We start from the raw sequence: 6,000 nt of genomic DNA on the forward strand, positions 1-6,000 counted from the left end.
AGTAGTATTAAGAATGTACTGGTACAATTTTGATTGATGACAATAAAATAATAATAATAATAAAAAAAACAAACATTGGAAACACCTAGACATACTGGTTTTTAATCAAATTTCTTGCCCAATAAAGTTATACAAAATTGAATGAAATTGATGGTATGTTGTTTGGTGCAAAAACATTACCAAATAGTTACTTTCCAAAAACATGAAAAATTATAAAAGTTACTGTTCGATTTTTCGAGCGTTTGGCATAAAATGTTTTAAGATGAAATCTGCTGGTTTCACATGTTTTCTCAAGTATTCGGTAAGACCCCCACAAGTCTCAATTGATCTCGTCTGAGGACAGTTTGACGGATTCATTTTCTTCGATATGAACTGGGATTCGTTGGATTGGTACCAGGCCACCGTGTCCTTTGAGTAGTGCACTGATGCCAAATTTGAAAAAAGTACTCAGTAATCATGCTTCTGGATCATAGGGCCGATTCAGGCACTCTCGGACGTAAATAGCGGTATTCATTGTGTCAGTGGATGCGATCGGCTAGAAAAGCATGCCACACTTATAAATGGTTTGTTAAAACGCCTCTTTACTGGACTTTCCGGTAAATAATTATATACCTCGTCTCATCCATCGTCCATCATCCCTTGACGAACAGTGTAATACTGGTCACCCGGAACGCACACCGAATGGAAACTCAATAGTCGATTTATGAGCTCTGAGATTGATTCCACTCCGGCTTCTCCTGCCGAATGTGTCTTCAGACCCGATCTTACCTTGGCACGATGGATGGTACAAAGAGACGATTCTTTATGGTCAGATCCCGAACCTGATGCACTCTTCTTACTGGCGTAGGCACGCATAACTTTTCGGTCCAAAGAAACACGGTTTCCGCCCAGTTGTGCAATTTGATTGGTTCAGGTCAATCACGGAGAGCAACTACGAATTGTACAGTCTACCCAAGCTCACAGCTCAAGCTCAAAGGAACACGGTTCCGCCCAGATTTCTTTTGACGTAGGACTATGTCTTTGATTTCTATATAGGGGGTCACTCTACGAAATTGAAAATGAGGTATGTAACGATTCATTAAGAGATTTCAAACGCATATTATATTATTGCGATATATGTCATGTTGTACACCATTAGACAGGAAATTTATCCAACATTTTTTCGCTTAAAACATGAACGGTGAATATAGTAAAAAAATTAACAATTTGCCGATTAAAATGGGCATGTTAATTCGATTTCACTAACCACTCATTTTCCCCCACAACGCACAGTGGGGCCGTTCTGAAAAAAGACGGTAAAAATCCTTTTCTCGTCTTACCTCTCATTTTAGAGCTCGGGTGTCTTCAGAAAAGTTGTTCAGAATGATGTTTTGGATAATTTGAAGGTTTCATTTAAACTCTTATTAAGTTACAGTAAAAATTTAAAAAAACTAACTTTTTATACTTACGAGATGGGAGGCGATCTGGCGTAGTGGTAACATCCATGCCTCTCACGCTGAAGGTCACGAGTTCAATTCTCACTCCCGACATTCTTCCAAAATGGAAGTAAAAGTGACGAACCAGCCAAATGAGTTGAAAATCACTATAATACAGATAAAAAAAAAAAAAAAAAATACTTACGAGATAGTTGACCTATGTTTTCAGCAATATTGTAGAACTGCAAATTTTATGAAACTTTGCTGAAGATATATAATATCTATTTATCAGTCCTTCAGAGAAATAACTGTTTTTCTGGGGAGACTATCTCAAAACTAGTTTTTTAACTTAAGTTATGCCTAAATTACATTATATCAACTCAACATGTTCCACAAAGTTTTAGATAACATGAAAATATATAACTCTGCTGAAGACACTATTAGTGTTAAATGACACCATTGCGATGTACAGTGGTTACAAAGCTCAAACATGTCACTTTTATTCATAAAATTATTCAAAAATGTGCATGTCTGTGCATCAATACTCAACGTCATTTTGTTCGTCAGGGTTTGGAGTGTACGGAAAACTGCTTTTCTAACCCGGGAACTCTCGGGAACATCACTTTTTATACCACTTTTTACAGCGCAATTTACTCGATTTTACTCTGCCTAAATGCCACTGTAACCACTGTACATCGCAATGGTGTCATTTAATACTAATAGTGTCTTCAGCGATGTTATATATTTTCATGTTATCCAAAACTTTGTGGAACATGTTGAGTTGATATAATGTAGTTTAGGCATAACTTAAGTTTAAAAACTTGTTTTGAGATAGTCTCCCCAGAAAAAAACAGTTATATCTCTGAAGGAATGATATATAGATATTGTGTATCTTCAGCAAAGTTTCATGAAATTTATAGTTCTACAATATTGCCGAAGACATAACTCAACTATATCGTAAGTATAAAAAGTTAGTTTTTTTTTAAGTTTTACTGTAACTTAATAAGAGTTTAAATGAAACCGTCCAATTAACCAAAACAACATTCTGAACAACTTTTCTGAAGACACCCAAGCTCTAAAATGTAAGGTAAGATGGGAAAAGATTTTTTACCGTCTTTTTTCAGAACGGCCCTACTGTGCAACGCTACGAGCAATCTTTTTTCCTACATTCGGGCGTTAGCTCACAATGTGAGTCGATGCGCATAATGAATTATTCTCCATTTGACGATAATAGGCATTTATCAGTTATTGTATTGTATGTTGTCCAATCAATTCGTGCTCAATTCGCGTTTTTATCGTGTAGACCTTGCTACTAACAATTTATGTAGATGTGTTCAAATATATCATGAAATCGAGCATGTTGTTTGGTAATGTGAAAATGCAATTTAACTGGCGGCTGATTTAGAGGTTCGAAAGGCTATACCCACACACGTCAGATCGTGATAGCTTAAGTAGTCGCGATCTTAATATTATGTTATCCATATACAGTAAAACCTGTTTTTGTGCGGTCTTTTCTGTGCGATTTTTTTTGTGCGATTTTTTCTGTGCGGTTTTCTGTTCTTGTGCGGTTTTTTTTGTGCGGTGTATGAAAAGAAGCATATTTGACGAAGTTATCGTCGTTTTTCGATAGTTTATATGCATTTCAGTGCGAAAAAAGTATATTTGCGTCTCAATTATCCACTTTTGAAATCATTCTCCTCCTCTCATCAAATGCTCTAAATTTTTCTAAGTTTTTGCATGACTTGATTTCTAACAGCAACACGTTTCGACATGCAACTAAAAGCACAAAACAGCCTTGCGCAACCGACAAGGCATAGTGTCCCATTGCAAAGCTGGGAAACAAAAGGAAATTGAACGGTGAATGGCGTGGATTTGAGTTATTTTCTTGAGAGAAACTTTTTTTATGCGGTCCCTATCTATCGCACAAAAAAATATTTTTCAAAATGTGTACCGAACACGATTTTTTTAAGCTGCTGGTGAAGTTTTGCTCGATTTTTTTTATGTGACTTTTTTGAGCGGTCCCTATCCTCCGCACAAAAAATGGTTTGCCCGTATGTCTTTCTTAGAATTAATTATGTTATTATTTTGCCCACTTCATTTGCCTGAATTCACTTGTCCGTTCTCTATTCCCTTCCCTAAGCAGAGCTCAGCACTCAATGAGATCAATTTACTACAGCAGCTACACGAAATTCCCAAGAGAGTACTCATGGCAATAAAATACTATATAAGGTCACCTGGCTATAAAGTTATTACAACTATATTTCTGTAGTTATAGATTTTTTAGACTTATGTTTATATCTATGTGAATCTAACCTATTCAAACTTTTATTCAAAAATGCTCTGATAAATATTGACTCATTGTTATCTTCTGCATAATGAAATGAATGAAAGAAAAGGGTGGTAATGACTTTAATGGTATTTTGTGCACATTTTTGAACATCGATATCAAAAAACTCAAATAGTGTCGAGTTTCTCGTGGGTTTGTTAGAATGTGGTTCCGGATTCCACCTCATCCTACCCATTTAAAGGATATAATTTGATTTAAGAAACTATTTCCCCAGGCATTTGATGTATCAGAAAAGTAAAAATTACAGATTTTGAACAATGAAAATTTATTCACGCGATTTGCTCTAAATTACGCGATTTGTTTTGGTGCTCCCGCAGACAATTTCCCAAAAGTTACTTATATGTTAAATATGTTCTATATTTACCGTTTTTAAGTAATATTAATTTATGAAAAAATGTGAAATGTAAAATAAAGTCATAAAAATGTAAATGTAAAGACAATTTCCCATAATTCATTCATTGAACACATTCCAGTAGAATTTCCGTTTTTTAGCTGCATCGATTTATAAAAAATCACATAAATGTTCGTGGAAAAAATAATGTACAAAGATCCGTGATTAACAAACGTCATCACATCCACGAAGTTTGAATTGATTTCGAGAGGCTGTGGCTAATCCCATAGAGAAATTGGCGCGAAATTTATTATTCCTTTAGTAACTGAATGTACAAAATGAAAATACAGTGTATTAAATTGTGAGGTCAAATAAATTAAAAACTGGGATCTTTCATCTTCAACGAATGAAAACTAAGGGCAGAAGGAGCTACGGAGTGCTCTCTGCATTTATTGACCAGGTCACTATAAATAGGGATTAATAGTACGACAACAAGGTGGCTCATTTAAGGTATCGCTGTTCATTTCACAGCAGCGGTCTTGATAGGCGTATCTGAAACCTTTTGACAGTAATTGTTAGGAAAACCTGTATCTTTTCAGCCTGTAATAGGGGGTTTTCGTAGCCACATTGGTTGCGCGTTCGGTTAGTAAGCGATCGATCGTGAGTTCAAAACTCAGAGCCCTCATTGACTATCTTTGTGTTGTTACATAATAACTACGTCCACGCAACAATCATCAGCGATGTAGATTGATCCATGGTCGAAATAAGATCGATTGTTGTATGGATGAATCGATCTTATTTCATTGCAACTATTGAGAAAGACCGGGGAAAGGAATCCAATAGTCTGCGCTGAAGCCTAACCTAACACTAACATTTGAAAATCGTCATTAGACTTATGTATTGTGCTTATACAGAAAAACAAACAGAAATGATACTACACATGATAATCGACTTACTTTCCACTGTATTCTTTAAAAAATGCAGCAACCTAATCACATGTCCAGAATTATAAAGAAATGCCACGCACCGAACCCCAACTAAACACGCATTATCTGCTGAATTTGTTTCTTGCCTTGTTGTTTTCAATACATTGTTTACGATTGCTTTCGTTAATCATTCCTCCAGACGCTGATTTGCATTGGAATATATCAGACCGTTTTTTCCCGAATCTTCGGAGATCATTTGGATGTCAGCGAAGTGATGACCCGAGAATCTCATCCATAGTTTACAGATCCTTGAGATTTTGGAAATTTGCAAAAAGGCGATTGACATGCGGCGAACCTTTTTCTCCTCCGTGTTTGCTTGGGACCTGAAATTGAAATGTTCCGTATTAGAATTTCTAATCGATCACCGTCTGGAGTTTTTCGGAGCTTGTGCGAGTTCGTCCGAAACTGGTGTTTTGACCTCGTCTCCCAATGGCGGAACCACCTGAATTCTGAAATTTGAGCATCTCGAATACGTCAAGGCGAAAAACCGATAAACCGATAGGTGCGCAGCTATGAATTAATCATGGATGTCTCACCCAACGACAGCATCTAATTGCTAGATGCTGCGAGTGGAGGTTGCTGTTCAAATTACTGATTCGATACAAATGTGGTCCCGAATCTGGTTGCGATTTCAAACCACGCAATTCCCGAATAATGTTCCCTCAATTAAGGGAGGACAAGTTTGATAAATTGCTGTCCATATTTTTCCACGGGCAGGAAAAGGTGAATTCATCTTGCATTTCCATTGTCAGTGTCACTTATCTCATCCAAGTTAATTAAAGCTTTTATGTGCTGCGGTTTGCCCGTCTGCTAGCGTTCTCACTTGCAGCCGGCTACTGGTGCTACAGCATCGCGGAGATACCGGTCACAACCCAGCGAGAAATAAGTGTATAGTTTTATGTAATACACACAAATCTGACC

The 6,000-nt window shown here is 36.7% G+C and overlaps 1 protein-coding gene across 1 annotated transcript in view; it reads right to left on the reverse strand.

Moving 5' to 3' along the window:
• The window catches only part of LOC129771826 (sodium/nucleoside cotransporter 1-like), a 115,209-nt gene extending 109,935 nt beyond the window's left edge, over positions 1-5,274 (reverse strand). The window contains exon 1 of the mRNA XM_055775895.1: positions 5,050-5,274. The gene's annotated coding sequence lies outside the window, so the exon portion shown is untranslated. The remainder of the gene's footprint in view (positions 1-5,049) is intronic.
• Positions 5,275-6,000: the final 726 nt, after the last annotated feature.

This window comes from Toxorhynchites rutilus, chromosome 2 (assembly GCF_029784135.1).
Source record: "Toxorhynchites rutilus septentrionalis strain SRP chromosome 2, ASM2978413v1, whole genome shotgun sequence".
NCBI lineage: Eukaryota > Metazoa > Arthropoda > Insecta > Diptera > Culicidae > Toxorhynchites > Toxorhynchites rutilus.